Below are 22877 nucleotides of genomic sequence, written 5' to 3'. Positions count from 1 at the left end.
TGTTTTGAGCATAAATGAAATATTCTCTGTAATTTGTTTTCAGAAATGGAAACTGCTATGAAATGATGTATAATATTATATATTGTTTGTAACAATTGTACTGTCCTGGTTTATGCATGTCTTAGCCACCCGCCAGGCTCCTCATGGGACACACATATACTGGTATATGGCAGGATATAAGAAATAGCAATTGTGATTATAATGCAACATTTTATCCAACAGAGAATAGATGGGGATGAGTGGTGTTTCAAGATTTATTTTAGAGACTTCTTGGGTCAATAATCTCAAAGACAAGGAAAACGTTTAATGAAATCATACTGCTTTCTCACTCATTCTGCTCCTGATTCCTTTGTTATGGAAGTGGTGAAAAGGCGGCTAGATCGTCTTAATGAAGATCTACAGAGAGAGGCAGAGTTGGCCAAAGATCAATCTTTTCCATTCCGTTATGGCCACATGCCCAATCCTGCTGAGGAGAAAGAAAGCAGCCGTGCGTCAAGAAGTGTGAGAGATTTCTTTAAAAAATGTTTGACAGAAATGCTGAGGCATTATTTGTGTGAGAACCATCCTGGCGTTCCTGCCCAATTCGTCTGAGGTTTCAAATGGAAACGTTCTTCACTCTGCCACACTTCCCTACAGGCCAGAGAGAAACCATTACCTCTGTCTGTGACAAACTGGCAAATTCTTCCTGTTGGTCTCGATATATCGAGCACCTACCCCTGGTGCCAGCTCCAAGGTTTGGAGGACTTCAGGATCATGGGTGGAAGCCATTCTGTCCTGAAGCATCCCAGCTTTCGTAAACATTCCTCTGAAAGGAATCCTTGTAGGCTGCCAGCGGCCAGGCTTAACCTCCTGATGAACAGCTGCCGGGCTGATTTGGGGGGATTTTAAACCCTGCTGACGAAGACACCTCCTGCTAGCCCAGCTCTGGGCAGGGTGGGGATGGGGAGAGAAGCTTTAGGTTGATTTCTCCAAAGCCCAGAAGATACAGGGAAGGAGGGAAGGACATGTTTCTGTTTGTCTTTAAGTCTTTGAACATACCTAGCTAGTGATTATATCGTTGTGATGGATGAGGCACATACTCGCCTTCCCCCATCCCCAAGCCGTCCCTCACAGAGAGATGCTGAGAGCTGCAGGAGTCGCTGCCCCCAGGAGTCGCTGCCCCCAGGCTCAGTCATTCCCTAATTCCAATTCAGGTGCACTGCAAAGGTAAGCAGGGATGGACACTCCTTTAGTTCACTCATAATTGCCAGCTGGACTTAAAAGCCTTGGATTCCTAGTCACCTCTTGAAACAATGATGGAGAACCTCAGGCCTTCCTAGGGGCCAAATGCAGCCCCCCCGTCTCCTCTAAGTGGCCCTGGAGATTACCCCCCCCCCCAGGCCACATCTAATTCCTAGCCACATTCCTCTCCCCAGATCATATCCTTCACTAGCCCCTTTTTGCACTCCCCATGAGCATGCTCAGCTGGCTGCAATACGCCCTTGACCTGTGATAATGCCTCTTCCCTGCCCTGATGGATGGATGATCGAGAGGTGTGCATCTGATTGTGGGTAGACATTAGCCTACCAAACAAATATAAATGTTACATTTGCTGCTCCACCAACCTTTGCCTCTGGCCCACCAACCATTGGCATGTGGCCCCTGGAAGTTTGCCTAGAAAGGAACGTGCCCTTCGGCTGAAAAAGGGTCCCCACCCCTGTATCCTGTATTCAAAGGATTAGAATAATAGCATTGTAGAAAGGATCCTGGGGGTCTTAAATGAAACATTTATAGCAGATGGCCATCCAACCTCTGCTTAAAAACAAAGAAGGAGAGTCCACCACCTCACTCCTGAAAGGGTCTTACTGACAAAAAGTTCTTCCTGCTGTTTAGTCAGAATCTCCTTTCTTGTAACTTGAAGCCATGGGTTTGAGTCCTACCCTCCAGAGAAGAAAACAAGCTTGTTCCTTCCTCCATGGAACAGCCCTTAAGATATTAGAAGATGGCTATAATATCTCCTCTCGGTTTTCTCTTTTCCAGGCTAAATATACCCAGCTCTTTCAACTATTCCTCATAAAGCCTGGTCTCCAGACCCTTGATCCTCCTGGTTGCCCCCCTCTGCAGATGTTCCAGCCGGTCAACATCCTTCTTAAATTGTGGTGCCCAGAACTGGACACAGGACTCCAGGTGTGGTCTGACCAAGGCATTAAGTGATGCACTCAGCCATCTGTAATCTTTCTCAAATAAAGGATTTATTTTGGCAGGGAGCGAGGAACAAATGTGAATTTATTACAGCCAGTTCAAAGTTTTAATCAGAACTTCTTGGAACTTTGCATATTTGAATAAGAATGTAGTGGACCAAGCCACCTTCTTCAAGACTGACTTGCACAAACGAAGGTGCAAAGGTCCAGGGTTCACCTCAGAGCTGCAGAGTTCTCAGGGGATCCGTATTTTAATACAGGGAGGTTGCACTCCTCTGGGTGCTTTTGAGTTCTATAGAGTGCAATTAGCACTCATAGAGGACAGCAAGAGGTAAATTGGATGGATTTGAGTAGCACCAGAGAAGGGGTGGTGCAAGGTTAGTCATGTAAGAAAACAGCTGCTTCCACTCTGATTTCTGTTTGTTGCAATCAACATTGTCCCCCTTTTCCTACAGTTCGATTTCGAATCAGCAGTAATCAGCTAACTTCCCCACCCCTTTCCTTACCCTCCATGAAACCAGTGCCCTCCCCAAATCTGCTCGGGAGGCTTAGAATATTTTGTTGCACAAGAAGAAATCCTCAAGCTGATGAAACACTCACCTTAGCAGCACACTGAAAACAACCCTAGGTTATTCTTCGTGCTTTTTGCTATTTAACATAATTTACATAATTATCCATGTAAGTTACAGATTTAATGTAATTAATGGCATAATCATTTCCACACCATTCATTTCAGTGCAAAGGAAACACAATTTAAATGGAAAGATGTCATCAATTATGTGTGTGTGTTTTTGCATACCAAAAGCAATAACAGGCGCAAATACCAATTGACATTAATTGGGCAGATTGTTGTTCCAGATATGAGATAAATAAGTAAACATTGCCAATTCCAACTCCTGTTTTCATTTTCATATGAATTCTCCAGCATCCCTGGCAAGACACAGAATTAGGCAATCCAGTTATTCCCGCTGCTATTTCTTCAGCCAGCTTCTCCTTAAGTCAAAGCTTCGGGGAGCAGGAGGAGAACACGCCACACGCCTCTCCTGCAGCTCTAGGACTTAGCTCTGGGCAGGACTTCAAGAACTTTCAAGCCTTTCTTTTATCTGCTAGGAAACCATCTGAAAGTGATTTTTAAAAAATCTGCTTCTTAAAAGACGTCGTTTGGAAACACATGTGCTGCCATGCAGAGAAGTAAGTATGCAAGTCTTTTAAAAATAGCATGGAATAAAGCTGGGATTTCATCTGTAGAAACATTTATACAAGAATAATCAATGACAGCTACATGTTCTATCTGTTCTAGCTAATAGTTTGGCTAAATGGCAAAGAAGTCACTGGTTGGTCCAAAACAGTAGTTTTTCTGAAGTTGCCCCTGCTTATTACTTTCTATGGGTGAATTAATTCAGAGAGTGTTGGACCACAATCTAATGGAGAAGCCGAGTTCTCACAAGCAGCAGAGGAGCAGGTGGAGCTGGTTCAGGTCTACGCCACTTCTGACTGCAGGTGGGCCTTGAATGTTCTCACCACATCTGCTGTCCTGCTCAGAATAAATGTCTATTATAAGCATCCAGCTTTCTAAAACGATGATGTTTTCATAGTTAGTCCACAATACGAATGGCGCCAGAAGTCTTTGGTGTACAATTCAGAATATGTAGTTATGTCAACATTGAAACAGAGCCAAGTATTTGGGATCAGGAGTAGCCTGAGATGTGTAATGAAGAGAGCCTGACATGTGAGGATGCATTACCTGCAACCACAGCCATCCCTGGGGTGGTAGGGAGAGAATTGCCCAGGTCCTCTGCCTCCTCCCTCTCTGCATGGCTCTGGTTAGGGAGGTGGTGGAGATCCTCGCGGGGCAGGGGGTGGGTGATAGCGCTGCTGGCCACAGCTGCCAGTGCTGGGCACAGGTCACCCCAAAACACAGAGCGCAGGGTGGTTGCCCTTATTCACTTCCCCCACCCTGCCTGTAACAGTGAAGTCCCAGCCCCCTCCCATACACCTGTGACTTGGGCACAAGGCAGCCTTTCCACAGCTTTCTCTGCATGTCTTGAAGCATCTTGTCTTGTCTTTTCAGTCCTGGCTCACAAACTCATCTCTTCGCAAACAACGTGTGCTCTTCCTCTCCTCATGGCTCCTTGTTAGCTAGCTTTCCCAAGCTCTCACTCACATCCACCTCCTTCCACAGCTAAACATTTCATTTGCATCCAAGATGTGGATGGAGGAGTTGGAGGCACCTTCTGGGGGATGGATTGTGACATATACAATTCCTTCCAACTGGACAGGCCTAGAAAATTGTCAATTTGTTTTGAAATAAATCTTTGTCTGGAATATTATTGAAATATTGGCATATGTTGAAATGATAGTACTGTGCTATCATGATCCTTGATATTTGAGTTTTTTGTATTTGTTTTGTTTTGTTTCATATATTGTGTGCTGCATTGAACACAATTCCTTCTGTGAGGACAAAAGGCACATGGGAAAGAAATTAAAATCTTATCTAATCTAAAATAATGTATTACCTTTATTGGACAGAAAATGTGCGACTCTCTTTGGGTTTTGTATGTGACACTCTTGGGAGTCTTCCTTTTCATTTTGAAGAGGCTCTGAAGTCAGAATGCATCCTGCAACTAAGTTATTTCAGAAGGTCATGGTGAGGGCTGCCTAGGGGAACCATCTGTCTTTAAAGCAATTTGAGATTACAACATGCTGTCTTCATTCCTCTTTCCCATATTTTTCGGTGAGAGTCATTGCTTAACAGCCAAGTAAGAACAGGCATCGTCTCCAAGACATGCACCAGAAGAGTGTGCCAGTAAACAGAATTTTAACCGCAAGCCAGAACTCTCTGTGCATTAGTCACCCATGTGGCTTCCCAAAGATGAGGTGATCATGGGCAAATGCTAGAGTCAGTTTTGAGCAGGATTGCCCGAATATGCAGCAAGCTGCTTCAGGTGGTTGGATTTAGGGGGATAAATGAAGGGAGAAAAGAGAAAAGGAAAGAGGAAGAGGGAGGGGAAAAGGGATGAAGGTGAACTTGGAGGGGTTGCAAGAACAAGAGCAGGAGGAAGTGGAACTGAGGTTAAGACGAAAGTGGAAGTACAGAAGAGGTTTCAGAATAGAAATGGTGGTTTCATAAATTGGTGGAAGGTGAAAAGGGGCACTTCGCAATTGCAATGTGCGGGAGCTGACCATGGCAGTGGCCTGTGTGCCAGGGAGGCTACACAAAAGAAGGGGGAGGCATGGACAGGAGGTGAAGGTGAAAACGGGTGAAAAGAAGGGCTGCTGAATAAAAGAGACAAGCGGCTTCAGAAATGGGCATAGGAAGGTGAAATGAAAGCTTTGGAGATGCATGGGGTCAGGGAGGCTGGAGGAGGTCAAGTTCCCACAAGATCTGACAAGAGCACCCCATGCCTTCTGGAGCCATTGCTTCAAGAGGGCCTTGCTCCCCAAGCAAGGCAGAGAGCTTAAAAGCCCCCTTTTGCATTCAGGTTTTCCCAGTGCAAGGAGGACCCTTACCAAGGCAAGGAGGGTTGATTCAGTACCCTGTTGCTCCCGCTGATGACATCATTGCTCCTGGTCTGGGGCAGGGGACCCTAAACGGCTCGCTCCCTTCCCATGCATTCCTGTTCCACTGCATCACTGATCCCAAGACTGGGATAATGAACAGGAATGTCACCAGCAGGGATGTTGCAGCCCATCCCAATGGTGCACTTAAACGTTCGTCAAGAAGATGTCCCCAGTATTCTAATGCATACTTAACCTTGTCACTATACAGACAAATACAGAACTGGAGCTCAAGAACAGTTTGCATACTCACTGCTTCATAAACCTCCATGGAACTACTTCTTTGGGAGACTAAGTTTGCAATTGTAACTTCATTTTACTGGGCGTATGCCCTATTGAATTAAACTGGATTTATTTCTGAGTAGACATGGTTAGGGTGATGCTCTGAAGTAATCCCTCCCTCCAAACCAGAAAGGGATGCAAATAATCTCATAGCAGGGGGGGAAACGTCTTAAGTTTTCTTTCTCAAACCTGTAGCTTTCTGAAAAGGGCACACTTTTACTGTTGGAATTAATAATGATCACTAGACAAAATTCACTTAGATGATATGAACTAGCCTATTTCTCAAAGATTAATCATGGATCCAGTTTAAAAAATGATCATTCAGGTAGTTTCTGTCAGCTGTCAGAAGAGCCCCAGGCTCTCATAATACTAGACATTTTTGCAATGAGCTATGAGATGGTTTTGATGCTTGGATGAAGGCATATAAACCACCGGCTGGAAAGATTATAGGTGCATACGAAGAAACCAAAATCTCCATACTGATGATGCATGAATAGCAGAATAGTGATAGAACAGAAAAAAATTACTGAAGGAAAGATAAATCATAATATATTGCCAGATTTAAGAGGCAAAAATTAACCTGCCACAAATACGTTTCAGCCTCTGACTTCTGTGCAGGATGGGTTGCAAGAGAAATACCATGCAGAGATTCATATTTCAGGGAGCTAATAACAAGCACCTTGCTTTAACAGAGCATTAGAGGTCAAGTCACATTTTTCAAACATCAAAAAGGAATGGCATGACTCAAAAGATTAATAATAGCCTAGGAAGGGTTTTGCTGGTAGGTTTTTAGTTGCGACTTGCTTTCACATTCAGCCCTGTTCTGCTTCTGCCTGGGTCAAACTAGGCCAGATTGCAACACACGGTGTGAAATGCTGAGAGTCTTTTACTCCCCACTCTTGTGGCACATCTGCCCACTATATCCAATGGCAATGGCTGGGTCAACTGAATTCTGGGTGGGCCAGCAGGCAGCTTGATCCCGATGGACACAGTGTTTTATGGAGTGGAGATGATGGGAGTTGTAGTCTAACAACATCGGGGGCCACAAAATTGAGAAAGGCTGGTGTAGGCTATAATTCTGGAGAGGGTGCCAGGGCGGGAAATGTTTTCCTTCAGTATTTCATGCCTTCCGAAGGCACTTCAATATCTTAAACTTAAATACTGTGCACAAATATCTTGGAAATGGGTCCCAGTGAATTCAGCTGACATTCCTTCTGAATAAATACTATAGGGCTGTCCCTAACCAAGTAGCTTTGAGGAGTTTCAATACTTCATGAACATAATCTACTGTGGGAGAATAAAGGGCAGTGCTCATAGGAATTCTTTGAGACCTTTGAGACTTTTGGGGTGTCCTGGTTTTTACTGGTCATAGCCAGGAGTTTAGACTAAATGTGATCCATCTGGAAAGGAACTGGCAATCCACTCCAGTATTTTGCCAAGAAAACTCAATGGACATAAAAAAAAGGAGAAGCTTTGAGAAGAAAATGAGAGTTCCCAAGGCATGCTCTGATTCATGGGGTCACGGAGAGTCGAACATGACTAAGACGACTAAACAACAACAAATAACATCATTATTATTACATTTATATTCCAGCCTTCCTCCAAGGAGCTGAAGGTGGCATAACTGGTTCTCCCCCTCTCTATTTCATCCTCACAAAAGCCATATGAGCTGGGTTAGGCTCAGATGCAGTGACTGGCGCAATGTCACCCAGTGAGTTTCATGGCTGAGTGGGAATTTGAACCCTGGTCACATGGGAGTTTTGGTCTCACAGGGCCAGTGTACCCATGAGGCAAGGTGAGGCACCCGCCTCAGGTGGCAGGAGCCACAGAACATCAAATCCCAGTGTAGATCTTTATTTCCTCATTGTTCCTAATGTAGTTACAGATAGGTAGCTGTGTTGGTCTGCCATAGTCAAAATAAAAAAATTCCTTCCAGTAGCACCTTAGAGACCAACTAAGTTAGTTCTTGGTATGAGCTTTCGTGTGCATGCACACATGGTATCTGAAGAAGTGTGCATGCACACGAAAGCTCATACCAAGAACTAACATTATTCTCTGGCCTTCATATATTTTAGGTTAGGGTGTTTTAGTAGCAGGAATTATTTGTGGTAGGTTTTTGTATATTTGACTGGAGTTCTGGGCCTACTGGTAGTAAAAGTCTGCTTGAATCACAGGTACATTAAAAGTTGTAAATGTGAATCAAATTTCTTATTTTGTTATGTACTGTGATAATAGAATTAGGGGTTATTCAATGAAATTAACATAGAATTGATTTAAGACAAAAGGCAATATTCAGCTAAATAAGTGAGCGAACAGAACAACTTCCGCTTCCACAACAGGACTCCCCCTGCCCCACCCGCTGCCCCACAGGCCCTGCCCTGTCCCCAAATCTGCTCCAAAGGGTTGAGGGAACCTCCAAAACAGATTTAGGGTGCAGGGGGCAGAGAGGAGGGGAAGTTCTGTTGCGCAAACAAAAGTCATTCCACTCATACAATTTTGCTGAAATAACAATAGCAGTAGTAATTGGCAAACATAAGAATTGCAGGATAAGGGGTAAATAAAGAGTTGGAAAATAATAACTTGGTTTTTTTTACTGTTTGGTTCACCACTACTCCTTTGGCTTCCACGTAAAACCATTCCGAAAACTTGACCTGATATACAGTGGTGCCCCGCAAGACGAATGCCTCGCAAGACGGAAAACTCGCTAGATGAAAGAGTTTTCCGTTTTGGAGGTGCTTCGCAAAACAAATTTCCTATGGGCTTGCTTCGCAAGACGACAATGTCTTGCGAGTTCCTGCGGGTTTTTTCTCCTTTTCCTCCCCCCTTTTTCTAAGCCGCTAAGCCGCTTATCAGCTGATCCGATCAGCAGATAAGCCGCTAAAAGCCACTAATAGCGCTAATCCGCTAATCCGTCAATGGGCTTGCTTCGCAAGACGAAAAAACCGCTAGACGAAGAGAATCACAGAACGGATTTTTTTCGTCTTGTGAGGCACCACTGTACTGTGATAATAGAATTAGGGGTTATTCAATGAAATTAACATAGAATTGATTTAAGACAAAAGGCAATATTCAGCTAAATAAGTGAGCGAACAGAACAACTTCCGCTTCCACAACAGGACTCCCCCTGCCCCACCCGCTGCCCCACAGGCCCTGCCCTGTCCCCAAATCTGCTCCAAAGGGTTGAGGGAACCTCCAAAACAGATTTAGGGTGCAGGGGGCAGAGAGGGGGGGAAGTTCTGTTGCGCAAGCAAAAGTCATTCCACTCATGCAATTATTTTGCTGAAATAACAATAGCAGTAGTAATAGGCAAACATAAGAATTGCAGGATACGGGGTAAATAAAGAGTTGGAAAATAATAAGTTTGTTTTTTCTACTGTTTGGTTCACCACTACTCCTTTGGCTTCCACATAAAACCATTCCGAAAACTTGACCTGATATAATAAGGTAATGGAAAATCAAGGAATCTCATTGATGGAAGGAGTGACTTAAGCATATCACCATGGAAACCCCAGGATGTCATAGCCAGCCATAATTTCAGTACCACTACTTTTTGCTTTATTAGGTAAAGCAGTAATACTGAACACTTAATTGCTTCAAAAGTTTCAGTCAATTTTATTTTGGAGATTCTCAAAAATCTTCATTTTAAGAACATGTTCAGGCTTCAAAGAATGAGTCTGAAAATCCAAAGTAAAATGAATATTCAGGTTACCAAAATTTGGTTTTCGCATTTCAGTGGGGGAAACAAGTTCTCAACAAAACCCAATACCAAGTGTCAGTTTGGGAAACAGTTTTTAGTGTGTGATTCTTGTAGGAACCAAGAAAAGTAAATTCATTTGCAATAATTCTGAAGTAAAATCAAAGTATGCAAACAATGAAAAGATTTGCATCCAAATTTTGGTACTAGAATATTCATTGTAACTTAAACACATAAACAAATGCAATCATATTGATTATTTACATCCCAGTTTTAACTGTCAACATTAAGTATATGAGGAAGGGGGAGGGATAGAGCCTGAGAACTTCGTGACATGAACAGTTTCTTCTCACATCCTACCAGAGTCACTCAGACCTCTTTTTAACATGCTGTGTGATTTTTTTTTTTGTTGTAAAATCATTGAAAACGGGTTTTTGTTTTTGTTTTTCAGATGCCCAGCTACATGATAGAAGAAGTACACAAGTGTCTGTCAAGGGGGAAACAAAGAAAGAAAAGAAAAGAAAAGAAAACAGCAAGTTGTAGGCCACCATTGCTGGCCACTTGAATAGGGGCCCTGTGCTTGACAGAATAGTGAATCAGAACAAAACTGGAGTCAAACAGCTATTTGTCAAGTGCAAAGATGCACAGAAGTTGTGAGAATATGGGTCTTTCTGTAAAAATGTGCCAGAGACTTTTTTGTAGTGCCAGTTCAAGGCCCCTGATGGATTGTTGCACTGTGAGTGGCGCATTGTATGTGGCAATAAAGAGACATCTGGTCAGTTCTCTTTCCAAAAGAAAGCTCTAACTCAGCTTAAATAAATTGATCAGTCCCTTGTATTTTTAGAGATTCGCTTATTGCCACTGGATTTGGAGTATTGCTTTCTCTTTCCTGAATTTATCACGTAAATAGCTCACACCTGCCTTTACTCTGAAAATTAAATAATCCATGTTTCCTGCTTGCCACCATTTTCCCTTTCATTCAGATATATACTGCACATTTAACATTCCAGTAACCCAGGCCATTCAACAGAACCGCATTTCCCTTTCCCCCTTTTTTTTCCTTTTAGAAGGACTTTTTTTTCCTCCAGCTGATAATTGGTTTATCATGTACAATTTTGCATCTATTATCACCTTTTCTTTTCTTTTTTTGAATAATTTTTTATTAAGTTTTACACAAATATCTCCAATTAACAATTCTCAATTAACATATTTTTCTCTTTTGGACTTCCCTCAGCTTCTCTGACAATCATCCGTATTTAAATTTATTATCTATGCATTCCCAAAATTAATATCGCCTTTTAAAATACCTTTACGAACATATTTGCATTCTTGCAATATTCCTTGTTCTTTCACAAAGCTTCTTTAAAACCCACTACCGTTGTTTGCTCATCACATACACTTTTCAAATACTCAGAGAATTTTCCCCAGTCCTCAATGAACTTGTGATCCCGTTGATATTTTATTTTTCCAGTTAGTTTGTCCAGTTCTGCATAGTCCATTAACTTCATTCTCCATTCTTCCAGAGTCGGTAGTTCTTCCTGCTTCCATTTTTGGGCCATTAATATTCTTGCTGCAGTAGTTGCATACTGAATGAGTTTAAAATCCTTTCTGTTTATTTCATTTCTTGTCATTCCTAAAAGGAAGGCTTCTGGTTTCTTTACAAAATTATATTTCAACATCCTCTTCAACTGGACTTTTTCTTTTTTATTCATAAGATAACTTTTACCTTCACCTTTGTGGAATCAGGATGCAGGAGATGGGTGGACAACTCAAGGAAAGGACCTCAAAGCCCAGGAAACACCAGAGGCAGAGTCTGGAAGGTCATGGTGTAAAAGTGGGGGACCTCTCTTCCCCCCCCCCCATAATGAAGTGTAATTTCTGTGTGTGTTTTTTAATAAATCTTTTAAATTGAGTTTTACATTGCAAATTTAAATTCAAACAATAAACATCATCATAATCATTTAGGATTCCCTCCACCCTTTTATGGTTATTTTCATATAATTCTCCTTCAGCGCACAGCATGCTGTAAATTTTAGGTTCTCCTTCCACAACCTTTCCCAAGATGAAAATTGAATATTATGCCCAATATCTGGCTATTGTATCATTACTGATTTAACTTCTTCATCCTTAGTGTGCCACTCTAGCAACAACTTATACATTTTAGAAAGCAAGTTCACATTATTTTCCAATAAATCTATTTTTCTTATCAATTTTAAACACATCATTTAATTGCTGATATTTCAACCAATTTGTTACTAAATGTCATCTATCCTCAAATCTTTTCAACTTTAATTGCTGTTCCACTTCCAATAATAACTCTTTATAGGTTGCCCATTCACTTTTTTTGTTGTAGTTTAGTCGTTTAGTTGTGTCCGACTCTTCGTGACCCCCTGGACCAGAGCACGCCAGGCACTCCTGTCTTCCACTGCCTCCCGCAGTTTGGTCAAACTCATGCTGGTAGCTTCGAGAACACTGTCCAACCATCTTGTCCTCTGTCGTCCTCTTCTCCTTGTGCCCTCCATCTTTCACAACATCAGGGTCTTTTTAAGATGCTGTCTAGGTTTCTCATTGCTTTTATCCCAAGAAGCAGGCGTATTTCAATTTCATGACTGCTGTCACCATCTGCAGTGATCATGGAGCCCAAGAAAGTAAAATCTCTCACTGCCTCCATTTCTTCCCCTTCTATTTACCAGGAGGTGATGGGCGCAGTGGCCATGATCTTTTTCAAGGATATCGCTTCCGATGGGGAAAGCCACCATAGTGACTTCTGTTCTAACAGGTTTTTATATTTCCCCATACAACATAAATTGATTTTCTCACCAAATGATTTAAAAACCATTTGTGCACTTTGGTCTTCTCATACCAAAAATATGCATGACATCCAAACTTGTTATTGTAACCCTCAAGGTCTAGAATATCTGTATTTTTAAAAAGTTATCCATCCCCGCAGCCAGCAGAGGCAGGACGCTTCATAATATACAGTCGTACCTTGGATCCCAAACTCCTTGCAAGTCGAATGTTTTGGCTCCTGAATGTTGCAAACCCGGAAGTGAGTGTTCTGGTTTGCAAACATTCTTTGGAACCTGAACATCCAATGTGGCCTCCATGGCTTCCAGTTGGCTTCTGATTGGCCTTGGTTTCTGAATGTTTTGGAAGTTGAACAGACTTCCATAACCGATTCCGTTCGACTTCTGAGGTAGCACTGTAATTTCAAATCCAGCAGTGAAAATCAGCCTCTTTCTTTAACACCTGTTAATAATTTATACTTAATCCTTGGGTTTCCCCCCTGCCAGATAAATCTAGAAACATCTTTTTGCCATTGTTTGATGTGTCCCGCTCCGCTGGCTATGGGTATTGTTTGAAATAAAAATAGCATTCTTGGCATTCATTACCTGAATTCTTCCCCATAGTGATAAATTCATCCTTCCCCAAACATCCATATTTTTCTTTATTTCTTTCCAGGTTCTTACATAATTATCCTTAAAGATATTTATACTCTTAGCTGTCAACCAAAGCCCCAAGTATTTAACCTTTTTTCAATTGTCAGTTGTGTTGCTAGTTGTAGCTCATATTTATATTCTGTCATATTTTGTACCAATACTTTCTGTGCACTCTGGAATCCGTCACAGTGTTCCGTTGCACCAAAAGCAGTTTTGTCCTGCTGGCCACAGGACCCAGAAAGCTGTCTGTAGACTAACACACTCATCCCTCGGCCTGAAGCGAGATGAGTGCTGCAACCCCAGAGTCACCTTTGACTGGACTTAACCTTCCAGAGGTCCTTTACTTTTATTTATTTCTTACCTCTTATTATTGTAACATTTTTATATGTTACTGTGCATTTCTGTAATGTTTTTGTTTTAGTTCTCCATTGTTGCTTCCGTTTTCCATACACCACTTAGAGATACAGTGGTGCCCCGCAAGACGAATGCCTCGCAAGACGGAAAACCCGCTAGACGAAAGGGTTTTCCGTTTTTGAGCTGCTTCGCAAAACAATTTTCCCTATGGGCTTGCTTTGCAAGACGAAAACGTCTTGCAAGTGTTCCGATTTTTTTCCGCTTCCCCCCCTTTTTCTAAGCCGCTAAGCCGCTAATAGCCTTTTAGCCGCTAATCTGCTAAGCCTTTAATAGCCGCTAATAGCCTTTTAGCCGCTAATCCGCTAAGCCTTTAATAGCCGCTAAGCCTTTAATAGCCGCTAAACCGCTAATAGCGCTAATCCGCTAATAGGGTTGCTTCGCAAGATGAAAAAACCGCTAGACGAAGAGGCTCACGGAACGGATTAATTTCGTCTTGCGAGGCACCACTGTACTTTAAATATATTAAGCGGCATAGAAATTAAATAATCAAATCACTGTTCTGCAGGCAGCATTTGGGAAGCCCTTGCTTCTTGGTATATGAAAGGGCGGAGCTACAATGGCACTAGCCTTTGTCGGGGGGGGAGTCAGACTTGGGGAGATTACCTCCCCCCACAATCCTTTGGGGCTGGGACAGGTGTTCCCTGGGTCAGGAGAGAGCCCTGGGTTGGTGTGTGTGCGTGCATGCGTGCGTGCGTACGTGCCCTAATAAACTCACAAATTGCATGGTCCATACAGTATTTCTTTGGTACTGGCACTTCCTGCTAGTCAAAAATATAAATGAAATATAAATGAAAATATCTCTGCTATGCAGAACGACCAAGATTATCAAATAAGGTCCATGTATTTGGATAAGCACAGATAAGCATCTTTAATTTGATATGCACATCTGAAGTTCCTTATGTTGGGGGAGAAATGTGTGGCCTTTGCTGGGGTATTTGGCCCCTTCCATTTCCCAAATCAGCTGCAGCCTGGAAGCTCTTCCGTCTCTTGCAATTAACTGAGCTTGTTGAGCTTCCACAGATTCCACCGCCTCTGGGATATTTGCCCAGTGTGGGCAAGTATTATTTTATCTAGGCGTTGTGGGATTATCTGCACTGCGGATAATGACACTGATGGAGAAATCTACCTTTTCGGGCTTCCCTGGGGGTGGGGGCAGCGGGTGGCACAACTACGTGAAGTGATCCTTCATGCCTCTTCTCCCCTGCAGTGCTCCTTGTCCCCATTGCCCCCCACTGGGGCCATTGCCAGATCACGTAATGGTGAATTGGAGTGAGCTGCACAAGTGTCTCATGTAAAGCGAGAGGATAATGATGTGAGATTGGTGGTTGCGGAGAGTAAGAAGAGAAGAAATAACTTGCATATTAGTGGCTTTAGGGTTCAGAGTGAGGAGGCAGAGAGCCTCTCTCTTGCAATGTTAGGAATGTGAGAAACAACATTTACGTATGGCAAGTTACATGCAGTTCATATTGAGATGAGGTAACGTGTTGGAAATGCTTCACATTAAGATAAGACCATTTGAGAGCTATCCCGTTTAAATGCATGTTTCCTATATCCTTTTGCTATTTTCACAAGAAAAGGAAAACCTTTTTCCAGGGAAAAGCAAGGAGGTGGCTGCCTGGCGATGCCTCGGAGCTCCGCGTGCGTTGCCAGAAGCGACAGGAAATGGGTCCTTGAGGTTGGGTGGCGTGAGGACGCCCAGGACGTCTTTTGTAATGGCCCTGTCCATAGCAGGCAGTGGGAGGGGCCAGCAGGCCTAGCAGGTGAGGCTGCTTTGTTCTCCTGCCTCCTATTTACTGAGAGGCAAGGGAACAAGGCTGGAAGGAGCTTGGCACAGTGTGGGCACCGCTGCCCATGCAGATGGTAGAAAGAGCAGGAGCTCTTCTCTGCCATTATGTGAGCAATTCCATCATTGCTGCATTGGCAGAGATAGAGATCACTTGATACCCCACCGTGTTGGCATATTGGGCTTGGCAGTTTCAAGCCTGTACTAACATGGCACTTCCTCCCCAGTTAAAGTCCAACAGGGTACCCTCCACAACGCCTGCACAGTAGAGACACACAGTCCAGCTGCAAGGCCTTGCAGAAGATGCACTATCTGGGAGCCTGTGAAAACACACAGCCTGTGGCTTTTGACCGGGACAGGCAACCCCAGAGCCAGAGAAGAGGAGAACCAGGCAGGTGTCTTCGTGTTTTAAAGAGATGCTGTTTTGTGCTCACCTGGAGGAAATTGTATTTCTTCTGCTTTAAAGACAGCATCTAATGTGCGGGTGGCAGTTTTCAAACCTCAAATTTAATAGATGTGATTAATCTCCACCTCTCCTGATTTGTTTCCCCCACTGCAGAAATCGAATGCTAGTCCTGATAGCCACTTCTGAATTAATCATAAGCTACTATCAGATATCTAATTAAGAAATTACTGTAACCAGTAATTAAAGGAAATTGCTACATTATAACTGGTAATTTATTAAATGGCAATACTGAATTGGCAAAGACCAGGGATTCAGTTCCAGTTAGTGGGCGCTGGAGACAAGCAACGGATTTTAACAGCATCAAAAGTGGATTTGGAAAAAGTTTAATTCCCCATCGAGTGATTTATTATTCTTTAAGATGCACCTTTAAAAATAACAGTTAGCTGTGAGTTCATGCTCAATGAACCAGCAAGTCTCTATGCAAACTGTCATCCTTGCAGGCTTTAGACCTATACAGACGACATACCAAAGGATCATAGAACCATAGTTGGAAGAGGCCCTTCAGGAATGCAGGAATCTCAACTGAAGCATCCAAAGACCATACATTCAACTACACTCAGTGCTCCCTTGCCTTTGTGTCAGGAAACCTACGAGGACACGATCACATCCTCCCAGGGTTCCCAGAAGTTTGAATTTGTCACTCAATTCCTCCATGTTTATGAGGATAAAAAAAGTCATGGAGGGAGAGAAATAGGATCACTGACTTGCTCATAACATCCACTTGCCATTTGGTTCTTCTGCTAAAGTTTAGGCATGTATGAGCTGAATGTGCAATCTGCCCCCTGCAGAAACACACACACACAGCAGCCGATCGTTGCAGAAAGACTTTTGCACATGGACTTTGCACATTTCTTTGCTTTGTGCAGAAATGCCAACCAATGTGTGGAGGTTGCATGCAGGGGGGGGGGCTGCAATCTTGCACTGATTATCCTCCGTTTCATCATCAACACAGAGTGTGCATATCTTGGAGCTACTGGAGCCCTGTATACGCCGGTTGCCGGTGCCTGAACATGACAGGCAGGGCAGCCTCTTCCCAGAGAATCTCTAGCGAGCAACAACCACAATCCTTTATCCATGAACACAACAGCTCGAGGCTCATTCCACAGCCGTGTTATCAGCATTCTTCAATTTCCTTCTGTGTCTGACTGTGGTATTGGCAAAGATCCTGGTATTATCCATCTTTATTGTAATTCTCTCACTACATTTGATTGAAAATCTGCGTTAAGCCTTTGAGGCCCTGAAGACCCCTTCTAATATTACTTTAAACGCCTAAACAAATGCTTGTGCCAAGTTTCATTCTTTGGTCTTGTCACTGAGAATATTTAAACCCTTATTCTAGCTGTAGTAATAAAAAAAGAGGCTAGCTACCAAAATGGCTTTGACTCCTTTTATCTAAGAGACTGCTGTATCCTTTATGTGCTCTGATTATCTTCAAAGCAGAGACCTGGCCAGCTTCCTCACTACCTCACCTGAGGACAAGAACAGAGCAGTCAGAATATGATAGGTGGATAAACATTTCCCTCAATTAGAAAGTGGTTTTTATTGCCACTGTCACAGATCCGCATGAAAACTGCTTTCAGGGCGTCATGATGCCACTAGGCTTTCAGCAAACAGGATTTTGAGTGTCTTTTGAAACAATTCGTGGAGGCAAGGGAGGGTTGTATGGATTCATTCATAATGTGGCAGTCTTCACCCCTGGCCCACAGAATTCTTTACCCTTGGAGCCAGCATCATACCAAAGCATTGTCCAAAAAGGAAATAAATGTCCCCCTTTAAAAAAGCTAGCATGGAATTAAGCTGTGTGTGTTGTGGGGTGAGGACTCCTAGAGTTTTGCACAACTTTATTATTTATTATTATTATTCTGTTTGTGTGTGTGTGTGCATGTGTGAAGAATAGAATAGAACAGAACAGACACACTGTTTGCTCTTTTCTATATTCTGTGCCAGAGTTACAGCTTCCTTCTACATCTAAAATTGCAATAACTGAATTAATTTTTCAATGTGCAATTGTACAGCGCACAGGAAAATTCAACACATGCATTTTTAAAGTAAAGTTCATATTTTCTGCAAATATCAAAGCTTTCCTCTTTACGGGGTGGGGGTGGGGGGGTGAGACTTCAGTAATAGAAGAAGTTTGATGACTGGAAATCATAAACAGTGGTATTGGAGTAAGAGAGCCAGGATTTCCCAGTGGTTGGCTTGGTTTTCTTTTCTTTTAATTGGAAGGTAACTACAAAAGAAAACGGAAAGATAAATAGAACCTTTCAGGCAAAGATATAAGTCAAAGTATGAAAGATTTAATCAAGTCCCAGAAGCATAAATAAATTGTTTATAAAGAAGGGATTTAATTTAGACGAACCTGGAAGCATCTAAATAGGTGGCCTTGACTCCTTGTGGGCATCATGCAAATCTTTCTGTGTGGTGGCCAAAGTGTTGATAGGTTGTCACTCGGACACCTCCCCTGCAATTGGTGATCAGTAGCAGCTCTGTGACAACTGCAGCGGTTGCTCATGTGGAAAATTAATACCAGGACAGTGATGAATCTATTTCCATCGTTGTGATTTAGCAGCTTGATGAAAGGAAGGCAAGAAACAGGAACAGCATGTAATCATGGGTTGCCTACAGATTTTGTTGGCAGGTCAACTAATTCTAATACAGCCATTGTTTCCAAGCACTGGCCTGGGATACACATGTGAATTGATATCAGACCCTCTTGCATGTGAGTTACCTGGGTCATGACACTAAGCATAAGAGACAAAAGTGTGCAAGGAAAGTTCAGGAAATGTTATTTATGCCTTAACCAGATACTGCATTTGAGACAGAATAACTGTTGATCTGTGGCTGAACCAGTCAGGTAACATGGCCCCAGAATGTGTTTCCAGAGTAGGGGATTCATCATTGATGTGTAACAAAACCAGGGAGGGATCCCAGGTCACTGTGGAAGCGCATGCTTTCTCCAAGTTCAAACTGAGGACTTTGCATCTCCAGTTAGCAAAGCTGGGAAAGACCTCAGCAGAAAGCAGCTTCCATGTGCTCAACAAAAGTTCCTAAAAAGCAGTAATTCTTGCTCCTAGGAATGGTGAGTGTGACATACCTCCCCTTCCCCATATCAGAAGTCATGTCACAGGCACTTATTGGATGATCTATTGACATCAATATAAGGCATCGTATTTCTCCCCCTTGCCATTTTGAATGACTCGCCAATACATAAAAGCGTATTTTTTTAAAATTTGAAGTTATTTATTCTTTTGTTCCTGCATGCATTGCTTCCTTTGAGGCATCCCAAAGCAATGCAAGATATAAAGCAGTTTACATACACAGCGGTTATTTACAGTATATAAAAACAGCTAAAACAATTGCATATATAAAAGCAAAATTACACACACACCTAAAAACACTTGAAAACAACAACAGCACATATATAAAATCAATTCCACTCCAAGACAGATACCTACTGAGATAAAGATTTTAGAAGTCTTGTTAAAAGAGGGACATCTTTAGCACGCACTGAAAAGAAGGTGCCTGTCTGGTAAGCAACGGGAGGGACTTCCCAAGGGTAGGTTCCTCCATCCTAAAGGCCTGATTCCAACACACGGAAGTCCCATTCCTGCAGAAGGGACCTGCTGATAGAGGAGTATCTGCAGGATGTTCCCTCCTGCAGAACACCGTGGTCATCAGTTGGGTATGTAGGGAAGGAGATGATATTTTAAGTATCCTGGTCTCAAGCTGTGTATACCAAATGCAGCTCGCTGATTGGCAACCAATGCAATTCTTTCAGTAGCAGGAAAATACGATGGTGACCTTCTGCCCCACTGAGCAGTCCAGCTCCCACATTCTGCACTAGCTGCCACTTCTAGGGCAGCCTCAAGGGCTCATACAGGTATGCAAGCTGTACCAGCTCATGGGTGATAGTGACCAGCCTATCCTGACCCAGAAATGCTGTAACTCTATAACCAGCCAAAGCTGTTACAAAGGCCTTCTGGCCACCAGAGGTCACCTCAGATGATGGGCCCAGGAGTAACCGCAGACTATTAACCTGCTCCTTTAGGGGACGTATCACCCTATCCCAAAAGGCAACAGACCCATCTGGACTTGGGAACCACCTAGGCACAGTGCCTCCATCGTGTCAGGATTCAGAGGCAGTTTACTGGAGTTCCTCCAGACCACCACCAAGCCCAGGCCTCTCCTGATTTAGATGTTACAGGGAAATAGAGCCTTACCCTCCAAGAGCCCCAATTTTCCAGGCCCAGCCCTGGAATTATGAAAGCCATCCAGGTTTCCAATTTGATCCCAGAATGCCCCAATTTCCCTTGTCAGTGCCACTGCCACCAAGCTCGGGGAGGAGGAGGAGGAAGCACTTGTCCCAAGTGACGGTGGCTTCAGCTGTGAGGGAACATCCCGTTGCCTCTCCAGGGCCACCGCTGCCAGCCTCCTCCCTTGGGCAGCTTGTAGCAACTACTGGAGACTACTGGAGAGAGGGGGAGGAGGGCCTGGCCCCATGTGACACGAGACGGTGGTCTCTGAGGGGCAGGCAGAGGGCAGGGCCACCCTGGGTGGGAAGAAAGGCACAGCAGAGTGGAGCGTGTTTTTTTTAAAAAGAATGCTATGTGTGTCCGTGTCTAATCTTGACCTTTTTCAAATTTATTTATTGGTGTGGGGTTTTTTGGTTTTGTAAAATAAGATCAGGATTAAGGGGTTTTCTCAGGATGCTGTGTCCCACTCGCTCTTCTTCTGATAGGAAATGCTCAGGGGGAGGGGAGGGGGACAGCAAAATGGGGGTCGAGGAGGGTCAGTTGTAGGGGAGTGAGAAATGTTCCTATTTTCATCTAAGGAATGTTAGAGGGTATGGCAGTCGTTGAATGCATTCTTATAATATAAAAATGAGTGTATTACAACAATGCCTGTAGCACAATAGAGGAAAGCAGATTCGTCGCAGCAGACAGGGCCTTTCATCTGGAATCAGCCTTATAGAAATGCAAATCAAAGACATGAAAATGAAAGTCGTCTATAATGGAGTTAAACAGGTGTGCAAATTGACCCTGTGCACTTATTCTCAGGTAAACGTGCATAGAATTGCAGCTTTAGGGCATGCCCAGAATATGCTGTAGGGGGTGTGCTGAGAGTTTACAAGCTGATCTTCAAGTTTTGAATGCAATAAAAGCGTTATTTCCCATCCCAAGGGGCGCCGTGATTTCTGACAAAGAGCTGCTAGCTCAGCTGAATGCACCCTTTGGGGAGAGAAAATGGATGGCCATGTCTAGTTCTTCCCCACACTGTGTAAATATCACTTTTGCGAAAGGAGAAAGCCTGCTGTAAGTATGCACGTTTATGATAGCTAGATGGGCTGGAGGTCCTTTCCCTTGCCTCCAATATGCATATGGAAATAATCAATGGGTCAGAGAAAAGGAATAAGCCAGCCTGGCCAATCTGGTGCTTCCAGGTGTTTTAAATGACAACCCCGCCAGACCCAGCCGAGTTGTCCTCCAAAACATCTGCAGGGCATTAGGCTTGCAAAGGCTGGCACAGTCAAATACATTTTCTCAAATATATACCGTATTTTTCACTCTATAAGACGCACCAGACCACAAGACGCACCTAGTTTTTGGAGGAGGAAAACAAGGGGGGGGGGAATCTGAATCGCAGAAGCCAGAACAGCAAGAGGGATCGCTGCGCAGTGAAAGCAGCAATCCCTGTTGCTGTCCTGGCTTCTGGGATAGCTGCGCAGCCTGCATTCACTCCATAAGGCGTGCACACATTTCCCCTTACTTTTTAGGAGGGAAAAAGTGAGTCTTATGGAGCAAAAAATACGGTAGTTGGCATATACAATCTGAGAAGCAGCATGTTTGAATGGATGTAGTGTTGCACACAAAGCTAGAAAACTGGGCCCCTAAAAACCAGCCCAGCCCTAAAGCTGCAATTCTGTGCACACTGACCTGAAAGTAAGGAAACCAAAGTGGACCTTCTTCTGTGGAAACGTGTATAAATTCAGTTTAGAAGTCATCAACAGGTAATTCTTCTTCCACCTCCAGTGGCGTAGCGTGGGGGGTGCAGGGGGGGCCTGCCACACCGGGCGCAACATCTGGGGGGCGCGTGGAAGAGACATGAGTGCTAAAATCCACGGGTTAGGGGGAGCAAATTACTTGCCTTGCCCCGGGTGCTGACAACCCATGCTACGCCACTGTCTACCTCACAGTCCAGTCCAGAAGGATATAAAGTTCAAGAACAACCCAAAAGACAGTGAAGAGTCTATTCCCATGCATACATGCTTGCTCAGAAGCTCCCTTTGCTCAATGGTGCTTACTTTGAAGCAACCATTTCCAGAGGGGTAGCCCTGTCTGCTGCAGCAAAATCATGTAAGCATCACTGGATTACAGCCTTAGTTTCACATTGCTTTGCTTATCTACCTTTCACTTCTTCACTTAAGTCAAGAAAAACGAGTTGCAGCAACAGAGGTTCGCATTCCACAGATTCCTTCTCCTTACGCATTCCTCCTGCTCAGGCACACGCCTCTTTCCCTGCATGCAGTGTTCCACCACTGGAGGCTTTTCTCAGCAAATATGTGGTACTTGTGATACCTGCCAAATTTCCTATGTCACGCAGCCTTGGAGATTATGACCCTTAGAAGGGACCTGGGCTCTTGTCTGCAAACATTTGTAGATCCGACTTTCTTTTCTTTAATGCGGAAACTGACAGAATGAGCTGTTCTGTGTGACACCGAAATGTAGAAATCAGAATTTAGGTCATTCATTCATTCATTCATTTTATTTACTGTATATACCGCCCTTCATCCAAGAATCACAGAGTGGGTTACAATGTAAGAACACAAAATTTGTAACATAATACAATTTTTTAAAGATTTTGCTGGACAAAAACAGATTTTGAGAAACAGGAGTTTTCTTTTTCTTTTCTTTTTAAATCATCTTTATTGAATTAAAATACAAATATATATACATACCTTGAGATAAAAAAAGAAAAGATTAAGACAAAAAAAGAAAAAGAAAGAAAGAAAACACACACACAAAAAGAATTTGCAATATTATACAATCATGCATTGAATTTC

At 43.2% G+C, this 22877-nt stretch overlaps 2 long non-coding RNA genes across 3 annotated transcripts; one reads left to right on the top strand and one right to left on the bottom strand.

Moving 5' to 3' along the window:
• The first annotated feature begins 3197 nt into the window (after positions 1–3197).
• On the top strand, positions 3198–16384 carry LOC309525653. The gene is made up of 3 exons (XR_014216476.1): positions 3198–3371; positions 15162–15328; positions 16258–16384. It is a non-coding gene; the product is annotated as an uncharacterized lncRNA (long non-coding RNA).
• Positions 16385–17167: 783 nt separating this feature from the next.
• Positions 17168–22222, bottom strand: LOC309525649. Of its 2 annotated transcripts, none has more exons than XR_014216474.1 (4): positions 22004–22222; positions 21751–21840; positions 18177–18386; positions 17168–17286 (listed from the first exon to the last, which is right to left on the bottom strand). It is a non-coding gene; the product is annotated as an uncharacterized lncRNA (long non-coding RNA). The 2 variants fall into 2 exon arrangements; XR_014216475.1 differs by lacking the exon at positions 17168–17286 and adding an exon at positions 17896–18047.
• Between the last annotated feature and the right edge of the window lie 655 nt (positions 22223–22877).

Source organism: Podarcis vaucheri (assembly GCF_965113315.1).
Source record: "Podarcis vaucheri genome assembly, chromosome: 1".
NCBI lineage: Eukaryota > Metazoa > Chordata > Lepidosauria > Squamata > Lacertidae > Podarcis > Podarcis vaucheri.
The sequence above is the reverse complement of the archived record's forward strand: the minus strand, read 5'-3'. Positions and strand labels throughout refer to the sequence as shown.